This window comes from Oncorhynchus kisutch, linkage group LG17 (genome assembly GCF_002021735.2).
Source record: "Oncorhynchus kisutch isolate 150728-3 linkage group LG17, Okis_V2, whole genome shotgun sequence".
Taxonomy (NCBI): Eukaryota; Metazoa; Chordata; class Actinopteri; order Salmoniformes; family Salmonidae; genus Oncorhynchus; species Oncorhynchus kisutch.
This window is the reverse complement of record NC_034190.2, coordinates 50,674,803-50,697,906: the sequence shown is the minus strand read 5'-3', so window position 1 is coordinate 50,697,906 and position 23,104 is coordinate 50,674,803. Positions and strand designations below refer to the sequence as shown.

At 41.0% G+C, this 23,104-nt stretch overlaps 1 protein-coding gene across 2 annotated transcripts in view; it reads left to right on the top strand.

Annotated features, from left to right (window-relative positions):
• Nucleotides 1-7,889: 7,889 nt before the first annotated feature.
• LOC109907847 (helicase ARIP4) overlaps nucleotides 7,890-23,104 on the top strand; it is a 66,014-nt gene continuing 50,799 nt past the window's right edge. For both annotated transcript variants that reach the window (XM_020506086.2, XM_020506085.2), the window contains exon 1: nucleotides 7,890-8,072. The gene's annotated coding sequence lies outside the window, so the exon portion shown is untranslated. The remainder of the gene's footprint in view (nucleotides 8,073-23,104) is intronic.

Below are 23,104 nucleotides of genomic sequence, written 5' to 3'. Positions count from 1 at the left end.
TGCTGAAGGCAGGATGGCTCATCATAATGTCTGGAACGGAGCGATTGGAGTGGCACGAAACACATGGAAACCACGTGTTTGATGTATTTGATACCATTCCACTGATTCCGCTCCAGCCATTACCACCAGCCCTCCCTAATTAAGGTGCCACCAACCTCCTATGCACGAGAGCATGTTTGGTGCTCAGATTGCACTAGGAAAATGTCCATGGTGAGTTACTCCATCTAGTGGATGAATATCGTCATTGCACTAATAGCTGCAAACAGCAGCAGCATCATCAGTAATGTGATCAGCTGGTGTAGGACAAGGTTGGCCCACCCTCCTCCTGGAGCTCTACCCTCCTCCTGGAGCTCTACCCTCCTCCTGGAGCTCTACCCTCCTCCTGGAGCTCTACCCTCCTCCTGGAGCTCTACCCTCCTCCCCTCCTCCTGGAGCTCTACCCTCCTCCTGGAGCTCTACCCTCTTCCTGGAGCTCTACCCTCTTCCTGGAGCTCTACCCTCCTGCAGGATTTCGTTCTATTCCTAATCTAACAACAACCGATCCTGCAATTAGTTGTATTCACATAGGGATGGAGCAAAAGCCTGCACAACCAGTCGACATGTATCATACTCCTTTAGAAATACCACAGTAATCAATATAAGAACCATTCTTATGAGTGTCTGTGATTTGGTTGCATTCTTGAACATAAGCTTATCACCTGAATCAATATGTAATAAAGGAAAGGTTGCCCTGTTTAGGCCTACCAAAATAATACAATCATCCTGTAATGGCAGTAGGGTATGATGCCTCTCTTTCAGATCTGGGTGCAGTGAGACCACTGTCAGAATGGGCCCTGTTTTGCTCTGTCTCACAGCAGAGGATTTAAAAACAAAACATGATAAGCCACAGAAAACTGACAGAGGCTTGAAATGGAAGAACGGACAGCATCTCTTCGAGGATAACCTAGACTGGGGTGGGCTGGGTTGGGGGTAATTTTAGGCCCTGGTGCTGCAATGCTGCTGACTCTACATTGCAGAGCTTGTATGCCTGACTGACTGCCAGCCAGGGCTCGTTGTGATTGATGTAGGGGGATCAGCGGAGCAGTGAGGGAAGGAGAACCGAAGGCTCCTCAGGAAATTGGAACCAGTTCCATAGCTCAGGGCCTTTAGCTCTCTGGCTACATATTTTGGTCTCAATCTGCCGCTACATTCACAACCCCTCAGATTCCTGTCGAGGGAGTGGGAGACAGAGGGTTGACTGACTGCATTTGAGCTGATAGAAGAGTTATTGCAGATGACAGACAGATAATGTGCCATCATAACATAGAACAGAATATTGGGAAAGAATAAACAGAGGGGGAAAAGAGTCGATGTGAAAAGGCCATTTGCATTTGACATGTACTGCCCACAGAAATGATTCACCCCCGTTGACTTTGTCCACATTTTGTTGTGTTACAGCCTGAATTTAACATTGATTAAATAACAAAGTGAAATTATGTTTTAATTACATTTTTTACGAATTAATGCATATATGAAAAGCTGAAATTGTCACACCTGCTCCCGCTCTCCCTCTCTAGTGCTCGATGGCGCCAGGCTGCCCTTCATTACGCACACCTGTCACCATCATTACACGCAGCAGTGTTCATTGGACTCACCTGGACTCCTTCCCTTTGTTGATTGCCCCGTCTATAACTGTCTGCTCCCCCATTTGTTCCCTGTGTCTGCATTAGTGTCGTTATGTGTTCATGTCCAGACGCTGTCCTGTCCTGTTCCATGTCCGTTGATAATTAAATGTTCCCTCCATGTACCTGCTTCTTGTCTCTAACAGCGTTGCTCCTCACAGAAATGTATTGAGTCAATAAGTATTCAACCCCTTTGTTAAGACAAGCCTAAATAAGTTCAGGAGTAAAAATGTGCTTAACATGTCACATAATAAGTTGCATGAACTCACTATTTGTGCAGTAATATTGTTTAACATGAGTTTTGAATGAATACCTCATCACTGTACCCCAAACATACAATTATCTGTAAGGTCCCTTAGTCGAACAGTGAATTTCAAGCGCAAATTCATCCACAAAGACCAAGGAGGTTTTCCAATGCCTCGTAAATGGCATCTATTCAGAGATGGGTAAAAAAAGCAGACATTGAATATCCCTTTGAGAATGGTGAACTTATTAATTACACTTTGGATGGTGTATCAATACACCCAGTCGCTACAAACATACAGGTGTCCTTCCTAACTCAGTTGCCGGAGAGGAAGGAAAGCATTCAGGGATTTCACATTAGACCAATGGTGACTTTAAAACAGTTACAGAGTTTAATGGCTGTGATAGGAGAAAACTGAGGATGGATCAACAACATTGTAGTTACTCCACAATGCTAACCTAGTTGACAGAGTGAAAAGAAGGAAGCCTATACAGAATAAGGCCCAAAAGTAATTCTGCAAAAAAATGTGGCAAAACAATTCACTTTTTGTCCTCAATACAAAGTGTTATGTGTGGGGCAAGTCCAAAACAACATATTACTGAGTACCACTCTCCATATTTTCAAGCATAGTGGTGGCTGCATCATGTTATGGGTATGCTTGGAATCGGTAAGGACTGGGGAGTTTTTTAAAGATAAAAATAAATGGAATGGAGCTAAGCACAGGCAAAATCTTGTTCAGTCTGCTTTCCACCAGACACTAGGAGATTAATTTGCTTTTCAGCTGGACAATAACCTAAAACACAAAGCCAAATATACACTGGAGTTGCTTACCAAGACAACATTGAATGTTCCTGACTGGCCTACTTACAGTTTTGACTTAAATTGGCTTGAAAATCTATGGCAAGACTTGAAAATGGCTGTCTAGCAATGACCAACAACCAACTTGACAGAGGTTGAAGATTTTTTAAAGAATAATGGGCAAATATTGTTCAATTCAGGTGCGTTAAGCTCTTAGAGACTTACTCAGAAAGACTTAACGCTGTAATTGCTGCCAAAGGTGATTCTAACATTTATTAACTCAGGGGTGTGAATACTTACGTAAATGATATATTTCTGTATTTCATTTTCTATAAATTTGCTAACATTTCTAAAAACATTTTTTGACTTTGTCAATTTGTCAACAAACAAAAAAGTGGGGTATTGTGTGTAGAGGGTTGACAAAAATATATCTAATCCATTTTTAATTCAGGCTGTAACACATACAAATGTGGAATAAGGCACTGGTCTGAATGCTAGTAAAGGTACAGTTTGTAGAGTAGGCATATGGAGCTACAAAAGGCTCCACTCACAAACCTCATCATGAGTCCCAGAGTCATGAAACTCATGACTCACCTTTTTCAATTCTCACTTTCTTCAGTAGCTTCCACGCCCTTTACTAAACGCGTTTCCGATTGCACTCCAAACACGTAACATTTTCGAAGCGCTGTTGCGGAGAAACAAAGCAATCGTTGCAAGTTAAGAAGAATAAAGGATTACATTGATTTAATTTAGCTGTTGATTGCCTAATTAATGCTTTTCACAGAACAATTCTGTCTGCTTGTTAGAGTGGAAATGAACACTGCTGCTACTTCACTCTCCAACCAGGTGCATGAATTGACGCGCAAAGTGAAGTGGAGATTTGGCAACTCCGGAGGGCAGTAGAAATTGATTTAAAAAAAAAACTTTCCCGTGTGGTGATGCTTTCTCGGGACTGATGGCTTCTATGGTTGTGGCTATTGAAATACAGCTATACATCTTAGTAAATTAGTAAACTTGGTTTAGCGACTGGGGTTAAGTGCCTTGCTCAAGGGAACATATAGCTCGGGCTTTCAAACCCGTTCTTCAATCCAAGTAGCATAATAAAATATCCATCAAAATCAGTTCGTTTAACTAAGAGCTATATGGTCCACCGCATCCGCCTATGTCGGCCTTCCGCACCAGTGGTGGAAAGTGACCGAGCTACAGCAGGTATTAGAACATTCCGAAAATCGGTCTTCTCACGAAAATGTCTGTTTGACCACTCTATGGAAAGATGACTCACACACATGAAGGTGTTCATTGTTTTGCGGAGTGTCACGGGACTTGTCTGAAGGTAACCTATAGAAATTGCAACAAAAATAGGGTTAAATGTGTCCCAAAAATACATATATTTTCGGAGCTTTTTTGTATCTTCTAGAAATAGAGTGCCACGGAATGAGTCATAATACCCATAAAACCTAGCAGTCAAACAAGGAAATGGTTACAATCATTTTTCCACCATTAATTTTTCTTCATAGGGGAATATAGAAACACTTCAAATGAGGGCTTTGTTTTGTGTAGGCTTACCCTGGCGTGATGTTTTGAGAACAGTGTTTATCCCTCCCTCGTGTTTATCCCTCTATGACCACTTTGCCATTATGGGTTATTGTGTGTAGATTGCTGAGATTTTTTTTATTTTATTTAAACCATTTTAGAATAAGACTGTTAACATAAAAAAATGTGGGAAAAGTCAAGATGTCTGAATACTTTCCGAAAGCACTTTATCATTATATATTCGCCTGTATTCATCCCCTAAAAATGAAATGCTAATTAGATGCTAATGTGGCTATCATAAAGAACTAAAAATGCCATGATGATCTGGACGAGACTACCAAATCGAGGCAATAGTAAGAATCTCTGGATTATGTTTGCTAAATTTAGTCATTCATAAATTGCCAACATTTCTTCAAATTGAAAATTCTGTGAACTATCTTATGCAAGTTTTAAATGGACACAATACCTGTTCACAAAAGGTGTCTGCTAGAGATAACATGCAGGAGCTTGCTGGGATTTGTATTCTTGTATGAAGTCTACTTTGATGCTAATTAGCATTTTCAAATCTGAGATTAAGTAGAGGCAAATATATTGATAAAAGACCCCTTGTTAGAGAGAGATTTACATGGTTATCAATAAGTCTCGCCAGCGTAAGCCTACACGAATAACAGCCCTTATATTAAGTGTTTCTAAAATGTTCTATGGGAAAAATGTAATAGTGGAAAGACAATTGGAACCATTTCCCTGTTTTACCGCTAGGTTTTATGGGTATTACTACACCTCCACTGTGGGGCTCTATAGTAGTTTTAGAATGAACATTGAAGGAGCTTTTTATACATTTCAAAATGGCCTATGCGTTCAGGGACCAGTCATAATGGGAATACAAAACATAATGTGATTGGTGACCAATTTTATTGAGACAGAGTGACCAAAAGATTGTGGTTACATACAGTTGAAGTCAGAAGTTTACGTACACTTAGGTTGGAATCATTAAAACTCGTTTTTCAACCACTCCACAAATTACTTGTTAGCAAACTATAGTTTTGGCAAGTCGGTTAGGACATCTACTTTGTGCATGACACAAGTAATTTTTCCAACAATTGTTTACAGACAGACTATTTCACTTTAATTCACTGTATCACAACTCCAGTGGGTCAGAAGTTTACATACACTAAGTTGACTGTGCCTTTAAACAGCTTGGAAAATTCCAGATAATTATGTCATGTCTTTAGAAGCTTCTGATAGGCTAATTGACATAATTTGAATCAATTGGAGGTGTACCAGTGGATGTATTTCAAGGCCTACCTTCAAACTCAGTGCCTCTTTGCTTGACATCATGGGAAAATAAAAGGAAATCAGCCAAGACCTCAGAAAATAAATTGTAGACCTCCACAAGTCTGGTTCATCCTTGGGAGCAATTTGCAAACGCCTGAAGGTACCACGTTCATCTGTACAAATAATAGTATGCAAGTATAAACACCATGGGACCATGCAGCCGTCCTACCACTCAGGAAGGAGACGTGTTCTGTCTCCTAGAGATGAACGTAATTTGGTGCGAAGCGCAAATCAATCCCAGAACAACAGCAAAGGACCTTGTGAAGCTGCTGGAGGAAACCGGTACAAAAGTATCTATATCCACAGTAAAATGAGTCCCATATCGACATAACCTGAAAGGCCACTCAGCAAGGAAGAAGCCACTGCTCCAAAACCGCCATAAAATGCCAGACTACGGTTTGCAACTGCACATGGAGACAAAGATTGTACTTTTTGGAGAAATGTCCTCTTGTCTGATGAAACAAAAATGGAACTGTTTGGCCATAATGACCATTGTTATGTTTGGAGGAAAAAGGGGGAGGCTTGCAAGCCAAAGAACACCATCCCAACCGTAAAGCACAGGGGTGGCAACATCATGTTGTGGGTGTGCTTTGCTGCAGGAGGGACAGTTGCACTACACAAAATAGATATCATTATGAGAGAGTAAAATTACGTGGATATATTGAAGCAACATCTCAAGACGTCTGTCAGGAAGTTAAATCTTGGTCGCAAATGGGTCTTCCAAATGGACAATAACCCCCAAGCATACTTCCAAAATTGTGGCAAAATGGCTAAAGGACCACAAAGTCAAGGTATTGGAGTGGCCATCACAAAGCCCTGACCTCAATCCTATAGAAAATGTGTGGGCAGAACTGAAAAAGCATGTGCGAGCAAGGAGCCCTACAAACCTGACTCAGTTACACCAGCTCTGTCAGGAGGAATGGGACAAAATTTACCCAACTTATTGTGGGAAGCTTGTGGAAGGCTACCCAAAACGTTTGACCCAAGTTAAACAATTTAAAGGCAATGCTACCAAATACTAATTGAGTGTATGTAAACTACAGACCCACTGGGAATGTGATGAAAGAAATAAAAGCTTAAATAAATCACCCTCTACTATTATTCTGACATTTCACATTCTTAAAATAAAGTGGTGATCCTAACTGAACTAAGACAGGGAATTTTTACTTGGATTAAATGTCAGGAATTGTGAAAAACTGGAGTTTAAATGTAATTGACTAAGGTGTATGTAAACTTCCGACTTCAACTGTATTAGTGATCAATAGACTAGTATATAGTTACAATATTAGTCACACAGTCGAAAAACGAGTTTTTTTTGCTCAAACTAATATGGCCGTATGTATAATGTCACTCACAGAGAAAGAAGACAAACTGCAATGAACAAGAAGTGCATGTGGCGTTTGTGCCGTCAATCTGTTCCCAAACTTTGCATCTGGACTGTTTTAAAGTAAATGTGTTTCTGTTAAATGTTCTGTGTAAATGGTTAAAGTCTTCCTAATGCATAAAGTTGTATGGTTGGTTTGACTTTGCAATCAATCAAATGTAAAAAGGGCTTTATAAATACATCAGCAGATGTCGCAAAGTGCTGTACAGAAACTCAGTCTAAAACCCAAAACAGCAAGCAATGCATATGTAGAAGCACTGGTTTTTGTTTGGCATACATTTAAAAGTAAAAAATCTGAGCCTTCAGCGTCAGTCTTCTATCCTGGAATTGCCCTTAACTAAATCAAGGGTGCGCTTCGCATAATTGGCCAGTAGGGGGCGCCACGAGAACGAGAGAATTTCTCAATTAGGCAGCAGACTTTTTTCGGATCATTACTCAGTAGACTACTAACCTACTGGGTGAAATCTCTTGCAAATATAATGGCAAAAATATATATAATTCCCTCGATCAATTAACCTAGAATTAAATGTGTTACTGTTTAGGAATAGAGGAAATGTAGGCTTGTCGGAATGAAGAGCATATCAGATTGGAAACGCTTCCATTTCATAACTTGAAAACCCATAGTAATTGGACAACCATTTTAAATTGGTTCATTTTATGGCTTTGGCCATGCTTCTTCGCTGTTTGATATTTAGGCCGAATTAATCATATTGCTTCATTTAGATGGTATAGCAATTGTATATTACATGTTTGTTTAAAGTGCAGTTTAGCTCAACGTGTAGCAAAAGCAAAACCATACTTGAATCAACATAATAATAACCAGTTTGCACAATTAATGTATTATTTAACTTTATTCATATTAATGTGTTACGCAAACTCGACCCTGTGTCTCACTCAATTTGTTCCCCCTCGTCGACGAATGTTTAAACATTTTGGCAGTGCGTTTCCGGAACTCTCGTATTGGCTTTTTTGTTGTTGTTTGTATTCCTGAAGGGGACCGATAGCATCGCTGTTCCTCAAGAAACTGATTAAAGAAATTTCAACCTGCATGTAACTGAACATTTATTGAAAATTGAATGTAAATTATTCAAGACATTTCACGCAGTGAATACGAAAGGTGAGCATACTTTTTTCGTTTACATGCCTAATTTAATTGTGGGGGTTTTCATTGTGGGGACATTGGGTCGTGTTTTGGCTGTCTGTGTCAACTGGGCAATGAGAGCCTAGTGCACATCGCTGGTGTTCAGACTGCATTGCCATTGCGGTGAGCGCGTGTTATGAAACGCGTGGGTTTTCGTAACTACAGTCAGCGTGTTCCGGAGTCGAGTCGGGACCGGGGGCAAAGCATTGGTCATGGAGGATGGTTTATTGTTGCAATTCTACAACAGACAAAATAACAATTAACTTCCAATAGTGAGTTATAATAATTATGGCATACTAAAAGTGACATCTGAAATTCAAAACTAGTTTAACCTGTGGTTTTTGGCGGTGTTGTTTTGATGTGACACAAGAACGTATATAACTTGTGTTATATTGTGTACATTTTGTTTAGGTAATTTAGTCTATCTGCCTCAACATCTTACCTCCATTTTTTTGTTGAATAACCATATTTTGCGAGAATAAGAATTGGGATTTAGTCCTACCAGAGATTCAACTATCTAAATGTGGTGTTAATGGGATTGAAAGGTGTGTTGTGCTGAGTGATTAGGCTCTTTGCCCTGCCCTGATCCCCTGGTTTAACAGTTATTTTGTTGAAAGGAATTCCAGTACATTTGCTTAATCTCCCTTTTAGATCATGTATCTAATGAACTCTATCTACCAGTCCCAGATGTATTTGAAAGGAATTGAAATACCCTAAATAGTATTTGAACCCAGGTCTGTCCCAGGCACAACATTACGTGTTCTGTGAAGAAGAAACTGTCTGTTCTGTCTTTTTAATCCATCACACTTGTTCTTTCTCCTTTTGCTCTTGTAATCTATTTTTTTGGGGGGGGGGGTCAATTTGTGTTCAAGCTGCCACATCAGCTCCATGTCCATTGTCATGTTGACCAGCCATGATGATTTCTTTACCTTTAATCAACCACCCCATTAGCTTTGTGGTTGTAACTGTCTTTTCTTACCCCACTTGGTGCATGCTGAAAAGTCTTGACCAACACAAGACAACGATGTGCTCAGAGTATGTCTATACCCTCTGCCTTTTCTCACCTCAGTTCAACACACGGATACCAGATGTGATCTGTCGGGAACATTTTTAAAAGGCCCTCTCCTTTTAGAGCGTCCGAAGGGTGGCTGCTGCCGGCGGCCGCTCACTCACTCTGTTCCTGCTAACAAGCACAGCGGGAGACCGCGGGCGAGGGAGGGTGACATGACACCTAGCCCAACTGTCTCTCCTACGCACTCGCCTCACTCCCTGTCTGCCCGAAAAGAGGAGCAGCACTCCTCCTCCTGTTTATCTCAACCCTCAAACTCCCCAAGCTTATAACTCTGTCCCTTCCTTGTCTCCTCTTAATCATGAGGTTTGGGCTCTGTCCCCTCCCTCGTACACCCAACAGGCTAAGTCCCTGATACAGGTGTAAAGACACATGTAGAAATATACACTAAATGGCTCTAGAGCGGCACCATCTCTGCTCTTCTTGCTGAACCCCATCCACCCTAGCTCCATTATTTATGTCCAAATGGTCTGTATGTGGTACGTACTGTTCTGTACTAGACCGAGTGGAGGGGCATCTTTCTGCCTGGGTAAAGGCTTCTCTGAAGAGTAAGTAGAGGTCAAAAAGAGAGCCCAGCAGAACAGATATAGGCATATCACTCACATGGCCTATATGAGATCCCAGCAGGCAGTCCATAGACTGTTCTGGTTTATGTAATTGAGTAGCTGCCAGTAAGACTGGGATTTTATAACACTTACCTGTTTTGTGTGTATGTTCAAGGTCAAATTTGTCCATGTTTTCCATTTCCTGAAAATGTTCTCTTTTGACCGCGATGCTTCGTTGATTGATTCATTTTCCAACAAATACATTTTTATAGTGACCATTTTTTTGTTTTAGTTTTTCAATTACTAGTCACTAGCTAATTCACTCAGGATATTGTTAAATGCATGTTTTAAGTGCACAATCTCGTCATTTGATTGGCTAACTGTTCTAAGATCCACAGGGTTCCTTTGTCAAGACGCCAGTTGACCGCCGAGTCCGTTGAAGAGCTCTTTTTGAGCGCTTTCTGAAACCAAATAAATAAGACCACTGTTTTTGCCTGTTTCTTGATGGAACAGTCAAAAATATTTAGAGGCTAAGGTCATTGATATAATAGCCTGTCGTTCTGGCACTTTTCAGGCTGCTGATTTCAATGTTTTTAGGTCGGTCTCTCTCTCTCTAACTCCTCAACATTCACAACTTAAAAACAACTTAAGATATCTTAGTTTTTACTTCGTATAGTGTGTGTGTGTGTTTGTGCGTTGAATAGAAGACGGGAAGGGGTTGTGCATGTGTGTATGCCCATCTCTTTTGGTACGTGTGTCCGTCTGGATATGGTGTCCGTCTGTCAGCTGAGTGTAGATAAGCAGTCTGTTTGAATGGTAAGGGAAGGTGGGGTGTCTGTCCGAATCTAGGCCACAGCACCACTGTTGATGATGTACCAGTGAGCAGGGGATTGTTCAACAGAAACCCTGTTTGTCCCCACCAACCCACACAGGGATATGCGATCCCCTCCCAGACCACTCCTTTTAGTTCTCCTTCCTTACCGAATCTGTCTGTTGTGTCCAAGTGACCCTTTGCTAAAACCCGGATTGGATGGTACTTCTTCTCTGCTCACTCAGATCATAGTTTTTTTCACATCCACTATAGTTTATTGGTGTAGAGAAGATAGTCATGTTGTACAACCTATTAAAAAAAAAATTACACAATAGAATTGTGTGGCCTTACATATCCCTGGAGTTTGGTGACGTGTGTCTGTTCCTCAGGTACGTGGGAGGGGATTAGGCTTCCTGTTTTAGAAAATCCTCTGTTGGCATTGGGTTTATCTCCTAAAAATACCTTGGGGACCCGGGGTCAGCATTGTTCACCGCAGCGGGTCACAAACGGAGAAGCTTTTAATAGAGTCATCAGGGAGCTATTTTCAATCTGCCCCCATCTGCCTGCCTCGCCACTAGGCTGAATGTAAGCTAATGATCTATCTGGGTACTAGAACTGGCACGACAAACGGAACATTATTGACACCGATCGCAGGCGTTTTGCTGATATCGTTCATTACGATAAGTAGCCTATAATAGAGAAATGTGACGTTTGAAATTAAATGTTTGCTAACATGGGTGATTGTTAATGGGACAATTGATGACCACAACCATCAAACTACTACTAGTAGTAGTAGTAGTAGTAGTTTAAAAGATAAAACTGTGGTGCACATTAAAGACCTGCTCTGGTACTTTGGCAACTACCAAGTATTTTTTTTAAACCTCTTGCTTTGGGGCTGGATGTGTCAATATGTAGTTCATACATGCATAATCTATGAACAGAATTACTGTCTTACCTTAATTAGCCACGCCATTTGAAAGTGACTGTTTTTCTGGAAGCCGTGCCGAGCCTTTTCCCCTACATTTTCTCCCACGTGGACCAGCCCCCAAGCATTTCGAGTTCTAGCGAATGAGCTTCAGTCCGTTGCCATTTTAGTGATCGCTAGCAAGGTGCACACAGCAGAGCGAGAGCGAGCGCAATGACGTGGTGCACATGTGACGTGTTCCGCAATTTCCTGGGACCACTTTTGGTCCATGAGGGCTACTTTCAGAATTTATGGCTAAGAGTATACAAAAGTACCAGATAATCTCTTTAACGTTATAAACATATGTTACTCGACACCTGGATTTGGTCTTATGTAACAACATTTTGAAATTGTGTTTTTTACATTATGAAAGTAGCGACTCAGAGCTACAAATTGGTATATCATACACTGCATTTGTAGAACAATGGGAAAGTAATCCTGCTTCGAAAGTTGATCAACTTGTAAACTCACTTTTCATAAAAACACCTTTGAATGTTTTGCTATCTAGTGAAGAGCTCTTCTTTGTCTATGCCCATTCAGCATCGTTCACACCCTCACCCTAAACTTTAGCCCCACCTATCTCGTTTCGCTCTCTCGAAGCACACACACTTGACGCTCTGTCTGATGATTTGTTTACGTCTGGATAACATGAAAACAGCCTAGCAAGCTCTGCTGGCAACAATTTCATTACGCTTGTTTGCAGACATTTACTGACACCGGCCATATTCAATGGGTGTTGTACACACGTCTCGTAACTTTAGCTAACAAGCCAGCCAACCAACGTTAAACAGTGCCAACAATGCCACAGTGCTGAGAGCAAACCAACCATGTTCAATGTTAGCTAGATAACATTAGGCTCTTATTAGAACAGCACACGACTCTGGGAAAAGAATGATAACGTTAGCTAGGGAGCCAGCTAAGGTTAGCTAGCTAGCGAACAGTACGCTAGCTTGAAATGAAACCACTTTCTGTCAATTTGTCTAGCGTTACATGTTTATCTTAAATGTATACATCATTGTGCATGGACACATCTCCAAGTCAGGAATGACATGCCACGGTTTCTCTTAGTTTGAAGATGTAATCCGGAGACAGGTGTTTCCTCCATCTCTTTAGCGATCATACTCTAATTCCACTGATATCAAAACGTGAGCCACAATTTTATGCAGCTCCACTACACAATATGTTTTAAAAAAAGCCGTGTTAGACAGGATTACCAACACAGACTGATGAGCTTCTATGGCAAACCAATCCAAACTCCTCTCTCGGCATGTCCAGCCCACTCATTATCTCAGTCAATCATGGCTAGTGGGAAGGTTGCTCACTTTTTCTGTGGCTTAACCAACAAGGCTCGTAATTTAACAATTGTATTCGTATTTACAGATGGCGTACAAGTTTGTTATTAAGGCACATGAAAGTTCACATGTTCAAGAAGGCATTTCTGCCCCAAAAAACACATTTGGATTTTTTTTAAACCAATTACGTTCAATCGGCTCCCCTGTGAAGTAGTGACTTGCGACATACACCTAGTTTTCTGAATCTGGTCACATGTTCTATTGATCATTATCACATTAAATTCAGGCAGTTTATTGTTATGGATTTTTGTCCGTATCAGCCAGCTCTACTGGCTATTATGTGTATTGGGGGGGGTGTTAACATCTATTTACTTTATGAACCACACAAGCAAAACAATTGTTTTATGACATTACAGTGATATTAAAAAAAACCTCTCTGTAGATAGTTTAGTCTTACCCAACATGCCTTTTTTGTTTATACAAACAAATTGATCAGCTTAAGTTGAGCTTGTCAAAGTAATTTTTTCAATGTTTACTTAGTGATGAAATGGTAGAGGTTACTGATACAAAGAGTTTTGGAGGTACAGCACATTGTAGACCGACTGTATCAAAGGGTCAGACTCACATCCATATTTAGCTATACATCAGATGGGCTGCACTGCCCACTTCCCCCTATGTGTCCCTTTTGATGCATGCCCTTTAGGTGTTCATCAAAGTGCCTGACTGAGGCTCTGTGCCCTGGGAGACAGACAGGTCTCAGGACATCAGAGGGGGACTTCCCACTGTGCCCTGGACTGTATACTGGACTGTAGTCGGGAACTAGGCCCATTTCAATGTTCACTGCTGGATTTCCTTTTTGTGTTTTTATAAGGACAAGCAGGAACAGGGCATTCAACCTACGCTGACGTGCATGCCTAACTGTGTGTGCATCTTTGTTTTAAGCACATCTCATAAAACTTTACTTGTAAATAACAGCGGCATTAGCCAGCTCTTATGTAAGTCAGCTTATGCAAGCAGCTGTCTTTCGTTTCAGTGGCCTCCTTAAGCATTCCCCCCCCCCCCCCCCCCCCTTCACTTTTCTTGCCTTCGCAGATGAAAAAATGCCTTTCACTCCCTCTCTTTTTCTTTTGGTGGAAGAGAGTTGCAACCATTGTGTTGAAGTGGCTTAGGCAACACGACACGTACAAAATTAACTTGACAAACCCTGACCCCGACCCCCACCACCACCACCCTAAGGGACATGGTAGACACACAGAGGTGTGTGACATCTCACGTTATGTGTGTGTGACCTTTATCTCAACGTGTGTGTTTATTTGTGTGAGGAAGTGACGAAGAAACTGTAGCGAGATTCTATGGCTGGGACAATACCAGTATCTCTATTTTTATTTTTTTTTCCAAGGCAAATGAAAACATGAGGCAGATCAAACTCTTTGGTCCTTTTTAAAAACATGCATTTGTAAAATATTGTGTGCTATAGCTTGTAAAATACACTGAGCGTACAAAACATTAGGAACACCTGCTCTTTCCATTAGACTGAACAGGTGAATCCAGGTGAAAGCTATGATCCCTTATTGATGTCACTTGTTAAATCCACTAAAAACAGTGTAGATGAAAGGGAGGAGACATGTTAAGCCTATAGAAATTGAAACCTGCATGGTGCATGTGTGCCATTCGGAGGGTGAATGGGCAAGACAAAATATTTAAGTGCCTGCGAACGGAGTATGGAAGTAGGTGCCAGGTGCACTGTTTTGAGTGTGTCAAGAACTGCAATGCTGCTGGGTTTTTAACGCTGAACAGTTCCCGTGTGTATCATGAATGGTCCATCAACTTGACACAACTGTGGAATACTTTTGACACCTTGTAGAGTCCATGCCCCGACTAATTGATGCTGTTCTATGGGCAAAAGGGGGTGCAACTCAAAATTAGGAAGGTGTTCCTAATGATTTGTTCACTCAGTGTAAATACATGTAATTCTGAATGACAACATAATGTTTGTTTCCAACACTGAGGCTAATTTTCCTAAAGAAGTCAACTCCGCTTCGTGTTTTGAGACAGCATAACCGGAAGTGACTTTTTCGCAGGTTAAGAGAGCTTACCGAGCAGGTCGGGAGAATTAATGTAGCATGTTAGGAGAATTTGGTTAAGGTTTGAGAAAATGCTCCCCTAACCTGCTACGAAAATAAACTTCAGTGCGTAGCTGTATCGAAGTGTCGTGTTTTTAAGGAGTCCCAACTGCAGCCCTATGCGACTCCTCTCGCTTCCTGTTTCCAGCCTGTCCCCCATGACCTTCAGTCCTGTCCTGTCCTGAGGGTGCTGCGGTCTGGTCTGGACTCTGGCGCTGTCCTGAGGGTGGTGGGGCCTGGGCTCGTATCCTTCTGACCATGTCTGTGGTGTCCCTTGACCCTGCGTTACCTCATCTAGAATCTAGATGATGTTGGGTGGCCCTATTTTAGCAGGGTTTAGTCTATGTACTCCCCTCCCTCGTTTGGCATGTGGGTTTTGAGGACACGAGACAACCAGACCTCAACCCCTCCCCCGACCCGTCCCAGGTGGTCTCCATTGCTGCCGGGGATTCATTCAGGAGGAGGATACAATGCATGTTTGAAATGTCATAACTCCTTAGATTAGATTAACTTTATTACTTTATTATCCCACCAGGGGGAAATTCGTTTGGTCATGTGCTTAAAAGACAAACACAGAATGGTACACAATAAAATTGATATGAAATGTGCAATGGGTTACATATTTACAGTGGATGTTCAATACACACTCCCTTCAAACCAATCAATAGTCTTTGCTACGTCTTTCCATTATACAGCCTAATGGCTGAAAGTCCCTGTATCTATTTGTTTCTTTTCAATAAGTATTTTCCCCCCAGTCAGGCTGCGGCTGCTTTGGGTGAATTTAAGAGGAAGTCTGTACTGTCCTTTTTAGAATTATCCTTCCGTACAATGTTTCATGTTTATGGAGTATGAGATTTGTGTACTGGCTGTTGGCCGACTCTTGGCCAATACCAAATCAAATCAAATTTTATTTGTCACATACACATGGTTAGCAGATGTTAATGCGAGTGTAGCGAAATGCTTGTGCTTCTAGTTCCGACAATGCAGTAATAACGAACAAGTAATCTAACTAACAATTCCAAAAAACTACTGTCTTATACACAGTGTAAGGGGATAAAGAATATGTACATAAGGATATATGAATGAGTGATGGTACAGAGCAGCATAGGCAAGATACAGTAGATGATATCGAGTACAGTATAACATATGAGATGAGTATGTAAACAAAGTGGCATAGTTAAAGTGGCTAGTGATACATGTATTACATAAGGATGCAGTCGATGATATAGAGTACAGTATATACGTATGCATATGAGATGAATAATGTAGGGTAAGTAACATTATATAAGGTAGCATTGTTTAAAGTGGCTAGTGATATATTTACATCATTTCCCATCAATTCCCATTATTAAAGTGGCTGGAGTTGAGTCAGTGTCATTGACAGTGTGTTGGCAGCAGCCACTCAATGTTAGTGGTGGCTGTTTAACAGTCTGATGGCCTTGAGATAGAAGCTGTTTTTCAGTCTCTCGGTCCCAGCTTTGATGCACCTGTACTGAGCTCGCCTTCTGGATGACAGCGGGGTGAACAGGCAGTGGCTCGGGTGGTTGATGTCCTTGATGATCTTTATGGCCTTCCTGTAGCATCGGGTGGTGTAGGTGTCCTGGAGGGCAGGTAGTTTGCCCCCGGTTATGCGTTGTGCAGACCTCACTACCCTCTGGAGAGCCTTACGGTTGAGGGCGGTGCAGTTGCCATACCAGGCGGTGATACAGCCCGCCAGGATGCTCTCGATTGTGCATCTGTAGAAGTTTGTGAGTGCTTTTGGTGACAAGCCAAATTTCTTCAGCCTCCTGAGGTTGAAGAGGCGCTGCTGCGCCTTCTTCACGATGCTGTCTGTGTGAGTGGACCAATTCAGTTTGTCTGTGATGTGTATGCCGAGGAACTTAAAACTTGCTACCCTCTCCACTACTGTTCCATCGATGTGGATAGGGGGGTGTTCCCTCTGCTGTTTCCTGAAGTCCACAATCATCTCCTTAGTTTTGTTGACGTTGAGTGTGAGGTTATTTTCCTGACACCACACTCCGAGGGCCCTCACCTCCTCCCTGTAGGCCGTCTCGTCGTGCACATAACAGGCCAAATGATAGGACACTCTCCGGGACAGATTTGTAAAAAATCTGCAAGATATGGCGATCAACATTGCAATAGATATTTGGTAATACTGACACTGAACACAACGGGCGCTATTTTCAATCCCCACTGAGCTTTTGTAATCTGAAGGTTAGCATTGCTATCAAGTACATGGAGAGTCCCCATAGAGAATGCTAACGAGGCTCTGGCCTAAAAATGCTACTCAGTTTTCTGCATGCACAAAACAAACATTTGACAGCAAGGTACTTGATCCCGAAGGGGATTCTCTGCTGTTAACAAGCAAAGCTGGATTTTGGAAGAAGCTAACCACTTAGAAATCTACCTGTCAAACAATTAGTTGTGAATTCCATACGGTAACTAGATCACCTAGTGCGAGCTGCACAACAGTGAGTTACTCACAAGTCTCCAATCTCATTGTGTGCTTGGAAACAAACGCCACATGACTGAGCACTACCAGTAAGCTTCATAATGAAAAATTGTGACATGTAAAATGAAGACAGCGATCTACTTTATCTTCCACCGTATTGCACAAATTGACTACAGGTATTTACTTAAAAAGTAGATGCAAATATTAAAATGTATTTATAAAAGCTTGACAGTATTGAAAACCATTCTGTATTTTTTTTTGTCATTTTTTTTTTCTTCAAAATACCCCAGTATACAGTATAATGCCCAAACCTTGTTCAGGTTGTGCAAAAAAAGAAGAAAGTTCCTTAAAAGCTCTTTGCTCACGGTTGTGTCGGCTAACCTGACATTGAAGCTGGGTTGGATCACGATGATATGCACTGCATTGGCAGAGAAAAAGGCTGTGAGTGATGTGAATTTAATTTCACCAAGCTGAGTGATGAGCTCGAAAATGCATCATGAGAGCTTTGCCTCTCAGGAATAGGCTGCTGCCAGCATCTTTCATTCTGCTGTTTGACTCTTCCCAGGGATCCACAACTCTGACAAGTCTTCCCTCTAGTCTGTTTGTGTTTTACATCTTTTGTGTGTGTGTGTGTGTGTGTGTGTGTGTGTGTGTGTGTGTGCGAGCCGCTTCTTTGTCTACAGTATTTCTTTGACAAAACAGCAGCACGATTCATCAGTGAAAACCCCACAGGAGGAGTTGTGTGGAAAGGAAGAAAGATGAGGGTTTCTTTCCCTCTCTATAGTTGTTTTTATCAAAAGAAGCCTAAAGCAAAATCTGCTAGCCTGATTGCCAGACCTGTATGCTTTAGCTAAGTCCTAAATGAAAAACATTTGTTGATGCTAGCCATTAGGATAGCCTATGTGATCTGGCGTGACAACATATACAACAGAGTTGGCTAAATCACAAATAGGTTTTTGACTAACTGTAACCCAAGTTAGTGCAATGTTTCTCATCCAGGCCCTCTGGTATCATTAAGATGTCAATTGAAGACTAACTCCTGCACTATAGTGTACACCTGGGGTCTATAACAGGTTGATCGTGAGCTACCAGCCCACCTATGAGTAGCTCGCCAAACAAATCGGAGTGTACATTCAATTTTAGCCTTCAGAACCGTAGCTAATATGGCACATACCTCACTCGCTAGATGCACAATTAAAGGGGAATTTAGTTCCTCTATGAACAATTTTAATTTTGAGAGTGAGTTTTCCCCCCCAATTTTTTTTAAATAAAAGTGAGAATATCATTTGGGAAAATATCAACCAGAATTTGGGGGAAAAGATCACATTTTACAGGGCCCCCTTTAGAGTTGTTTATGAACCATTATTTTTAACATGTGTATTGGCAGAAAATGTAGGGCACTCCTTTCTCTTGTACGCTAAGGACCTGGGGAAGAGTTGCAGCGAAGAGTTGCAGGGGAGTGGTGAAGAGCAGAATATTCCTAATTGAAAGCTAAAAAAAAAATGACTAGCTCTCATGCTAGAAAAGGTTGGATATCCCTGGTATACACAGTGTACATGGATAAACATAGGGCCCTATAAAATCTGGAATAAAGACATAACAGAATTCAACAATGTAAAAAATATGTAGAAAAAAAGGAATAAGGGAAGCGCTGCTAAGGTACACAATAGTAGATTTAGGTAGACAGAAGGTGCTCTTTGGTAAAAGGGGTAAATTGGTCATCAAAAAGAAAGGAGGACCAAGGCAAGGCACTCCATATAATGAATTAAAATCCCATTATCTGTATGGCATGTTCAATGGAAACAAAGTTGAACCATTTTTTTTTTTTTTTTGAACCATTTTTTTTCTGTTGAATATAAAAATATGCATTGAACTTAATAGGACATTTTTATTAAATCATTGACCTTATTCAAAAATGTAATTGTTTGCCCAAGAGAATCATAAGACATGAACAAAATGCGTTAGTGTTTCGTATTTTCATGCAACTTTCTGTAACTGCACAGGAATAGCCCTGTCTCTGTATGTGGGCGGCACACACACAGGTCTACACTTTGTGTAGCTGGTAGCGATTATGCGAATTAGAAACCTTCTGGTAGAGATGGAAAGGCTTTCCCAGAAATATTCTCAATGAAATGTGAACTACAAAGTAGCTGGCAGAATGAAATCATGATTATTTGCATCAATCCAGTGGCCATTTGTTTTGCAAACTTTGCAATCACACGAGCGCTACAGCAACACCGGGTGACTACACCCAAAAATGGACAATTCTTCCATTTTTCCCAGACTTAAATGGTCTCCTGATGTGGTTTAAACATTATTGCGGACTTAGAAAAACAACAAAATTGGATGTTCTATATAAAAAAACAAGTGTGATTTGAGAGCCCTATAAAAACAGTGCACATACCCTTTAATGTAACTGGGGTTGTACTGTATGTATGCCAGTGTTTCTGTGAGGTAGGAAAGCCCTTAGACATGATTGGACTCACTGTGTCTACAGGTCTGGTCCTGTCAGTAAACAGTGTATCATAATCCAACCCTGACACATTGTTAGCCTTGGCATATACTTCTAGCTCTGCCTCTCTCTGCTGCTCAGTTATGCAAAGACTGTTAATTGCATTACATCACAAGGAGTGATGTATTGTTTTTCCATTACATAAGGCCAAGTCAGTGCCGTTTAAGATGAGGGAGGACAGTTATTTTTTTCTTTGTATGTTTGGCCTTATTTCTATTACAGCATATTGGATGACTCATTCATATTCCATTCACCCAGCTCAATGTAACAGTGATAGGTTTAGGCTACTACATGATACTCAAATTTTCCCTATACCCATCATGAGGTTTCAACAATCAAGCCTATGAATGAAAGTTTACAATGTAGGTGGACACAGGTGGAGACACATTTCAGGCGACAGACCGTGACACATGGACAGACAGTGACATTCAATATCACCTTACATACTCTTGCCTGCATCTAACTTGATATAGGGTGTAATCATTAGTCCAACAGTTGCAAACAAGAGTTTCTATTGGACAAATTCAGATGTTTATCCACGTTTTTGTTCTGTTTTGCGTCCATCTAAAAAAACTTTTTTTCAACAGAATCGGCGGAATGAATACACCCCTGATCACGCGTAGACACAGTTCACTTTCATAGCAACAACATTATTCTATTGGTCAGTTTGTCGTTCTGTGCGAGGAAAATAATAGCCTATTCCAAACAGACTCTGGGACAGTTGTGGGGTGATATCCCAAAAGAATACAACCAGTAGGCCAACAGGCTGCATAAAAAAATACGCTTTAAAAAGCAATGAGTCTTATGCATCGGATCAGAACGTTTAGCTTAAAATGTTGATATACTATTTCTTCACATTATAAGCGCAGTAATGCACACAAGGCAGTAAACTACGCGCAAATGTTTGTTCCACAATGCAATTAGCGGGAAACACTGTTGTAAAAAGTGGTTTCTTGTGACAGAGATTAAAATATCTGTTAAAAATGTTGAGGGGATATGTACAGATGCAACAACTGGCATAGGTTGCTAATATGACTGGGATTGTGCCTTTGGCTACTAGACAATGAAAGATAGTTGATTTGAAAACCAATAGAACCAGAGAGCGATAGGCTACAGAGAGCGATAGGCTACGTCATATGGAAGTAAGTCTCTTTATAAAATTGCCTTTATGTTTCCATGGACTTTAATTTGACGCAAGGTAAGACATGCATCGTAATGTAAAACTTTTAGGTTTCAAACAATTAAGTATATGTTTTCAAAATACGTACTGCCTCCATCTCATTGTAAAGTGGTGTGTGTGTGTGACGCGCTGAAGCCTGCCTACGGTTGCCTATATGCACTTGAATAGGGAATGGGAAGCGCGCTTCAATTACCAGTTGAGAAATTAAAATGGTAGCTATTTTTAATCGTGGCCTTAAACAGTTAACACGCGGTTGCGCTTAGAATTGTTACGCAATGATTATAAAAGCACGCTTCATTCCAGCAGCAACAAATGAGCAGTTTGAGAAGCTCTGGCAACAGCTCTCTTGCGCCATCTGACAGATTTTCCGTTTACAAGCCGTTTATAAGCATGACCGGTCAAGTGTATTTCCATTGACTGGTATTTCCATCAATGACTAGGCAAAAAAAAAAAAATGTTACAAAGGGATTTTCTTTCTTCTCCCGGACAATTGGCCGGCTCCCTGGTGTGTGTGTGCTTTGAATAGTGCAGTGTTGCCAACTCCTCAGTAAAGAAAGGCTGTCCTAAAAGTCGCTAAATGACGCCATTGTCTAATTTGCATAATTGGCCATGTAATTGTGATGGACGCTGTAGGAGAGGAATAACGTCGTGAGAGAGACAAAAAAGTGAGTAAAAAACACCCTAAATATGTTTAGAACTACAAATGAACTTTCGGCATTCTTGTTTTTTTTTTATGTCACAATTCCAACCCTCCTCCTTTATCCAGGCTTGGGACCGGCAAAAGTGACCCAAAAGAGACACGCTGGCGGAGTTACTTAGTTTAGTTTTCTTCATTTGGTTTGATTTTTAACCTTATGGTCCACTTAGGAGCATACAACAAGTCGCAGTAAAACATGAACATTTTTAACCATAACATTTTTTTCATTTTTTTGTATACAATCTAAATGGACCAAAAAGAGACAATAGAAAAAAACTGTCCATGGCAATGTGAGAAAATTATGGTAACTAGTCTGGCCCTAATTCAGGTTTAAAAAAAATGTAAGCCAGGGTGGGATCAGCCAGCGGCAGCTTCCCGCATATGCAATTAATTTGCAGTCTGGACGTGGAGGGGTGAACATCTCCTGCTCTGACTGCAGCTGGGAGGGACTGCTGCGTGAGGACTGGGCCGCCTGTGAGGGCTTTTGGACGGGGGTGGGGCCCACAGCTCGTTGAGAATAGTAAGAACAATAACACCAGAAAAAGTCACTAGATTTGTCACTAGTCGCTTTTTTGAAAATGTGTTGCTACAGGGGTCTGAGTACTCGCTAAATATAGCAACAAAGTCTCTAAGTTGGCAACACTGAATAGTGGAAGGGAAGGAGGGGTCCTCTCTGCACCTTTTTTAAATTTATCTAGGCAAGTCCGTTAACCTCTCTAGGGTATGTGGGATGCTAGCGTCCCACCTGGCCAACATCCAGTGAGATTGCAGAGCGCCAAATTCAAATACAGAAATACTCATTTTAAAAATGCAGAAAATATACAACTATTTTACATAGGTTTAAAGATGAACTTCTTGTGAATCCAACCACTGTGTCAGATTTCAAAAATGCTTTACGGCGAAAGCATACAATTATTTGAGAACATAGCCCAGCAGACAAGTCATTACAAACAGTAACCAGCCAAGTAGAAGAGTAACACAAGTCAGAAATAGAGATAAAATTAATCACTTTTGATGATCTTCCTATGTTTGCACTCAGAAGACATTCATCTATTCAATAAATGTTCCTTTTGTTCGATGGTCTCTTTATATCCAAAACCCCAGTTTCTTTCGCGTGTTTTCTTCAGTAATCCACAGGCTCAAACGCAATCACAACAGGCAGACAAAAAATCCAATTTGTATTTGTAAAGTTCATAGAAACATGTCAAACGATGTTAATATTCAATCCTCAGGTTGTTTTTAGCCTAAATAATAGATAATATTTCAACCGGACAATAACGTCGTCAATATAAAAGGTAAACAAGAAAGGCACTCTCGGGCGCACGCATGAAAAAGCTCTGACACGGCAGGGTCCACTCATTCA